This window comes from Manacus vitellinus, unplaced genomic scaffold (assembly GCF_001715985.3).
Source record: "Manacus vitellinus isolate BGI_N305 unplaced genomic scaffold, ASM171598v3 scaffold_41_pilon, whole genome shotgun sequence".
Classification (NCBI taxonomy): domain Eukaryota; kingdom Metazoa; phylum Chordata; class Aves; order Passeriformes; family Pipridae; genus Manacus; species Manacus vitellinus.
Genome location: NW_021940545.1, coordinates 2,082,285 through 2,083,539, shown reverse-complemented (window position 1 = coordinate 2,083,539; position 1,255 = coordinate 2,082,285).

Genomic DNA, 1,255 nt, shown 5'->3' with positions numbered 1-1,255 from the left:
GCAGTTCCCCAAAAAGGGGCTCTTTACTAGGAAAAGCCACCCACAAAGGGTGGGTGGCACCAAGGTGGGTGGGTGTCCCTCCTTCTCCAGTGTCCTTGCCCTTCCCAAGTGTTCCATCCTTCCGCAGTGTCCCCATCCCTCCTCAGTGTCCCCATACTTTCCCAAATTTCTCATTCCTCCCCAGCATCCTCATTCTTCCCAAGAGTCCACATCCCCTCTAAGTGTCCACATCCCTCCACAGTGTCCTTGTCCCTCCCCAGTGCCCTCATCCCCCCCAACTACCCTTGTCCAGCCCAAGCACTGTTGTCCATCCCAAGTGTCCTTGTCCTTCCCCAGGGTTGTCCCCCTGACCATCCCCAGGCCTGATGACCATTCCCATTTCTCCCAACTGTCCTTGTCATTTCTAAAAGTCCATGTCCTTCCTCAGCATCCTTGTCCCACCTCAACCATCCTTGTCCCTCCCAAGCATCCTCATCCTTCCCAAACCACCTGTGCCTCCTCTGAATGTCTTTGTCTCTCCTAATCATCCTCATTCCCAGGGTCCTCAGCCCTCCTGAGCGTCCTCATCCTTCTCTAATTGTTTTTGCCCTATGCACCAAGTGTCCTTGTCCCTTCCCACTGTCCTCATCCCCCAGCAACTATCCTCCTCGTCCCTTACTACTGTCCTTGTCCTTTCCAAGCAACCTTATCCTTTCCCTGTGTCCTCTTGCTCCCAGACATCCTTGTCCCCCTGCCTTCCTTGTCACTCACCAGCACCCTAAACCATCTGCAGTGTCCTTGTCCCTCCCTTGTAATCTCATCCCAACTGTCCCCCTCCATTTCAATTGTCCTTATCCCTCACAGTCGTCCTTGTCCTTTCCCAGCATCCTCGTTCCTCCAAACTGTCCTTGTCCCCAAGATCTTTGCCCTGCTTAAGCATCAATCTTATCCCCCTCCAGCATCCTCATCCCTCCCCAACGTCCTCATCCCTCTCTGAACAACTGTCTCTGTCCCCAGGCTCCTCCTCCTTCCCCAAGCATCTTCCTTGTCCCTCCTGAGCATTCTCATCCCTTCCCAGGGTCCTCATTCCTCATGACTGTCCTTGGTCTCCCTGAGCATCCTAATCCTCCGAATTGTATCCTTGCACTTCCCTACCGTCCTTGTCCCAAGGGTCCTCATCCCTCCCCAAGTATCCTCCTCCCTCCCTGAGCATCTTTGTCCCTCCCCAGGGTCCTCATCCCTTGTGATTATCCTTGTCCCACCCCGAGCACCCCCG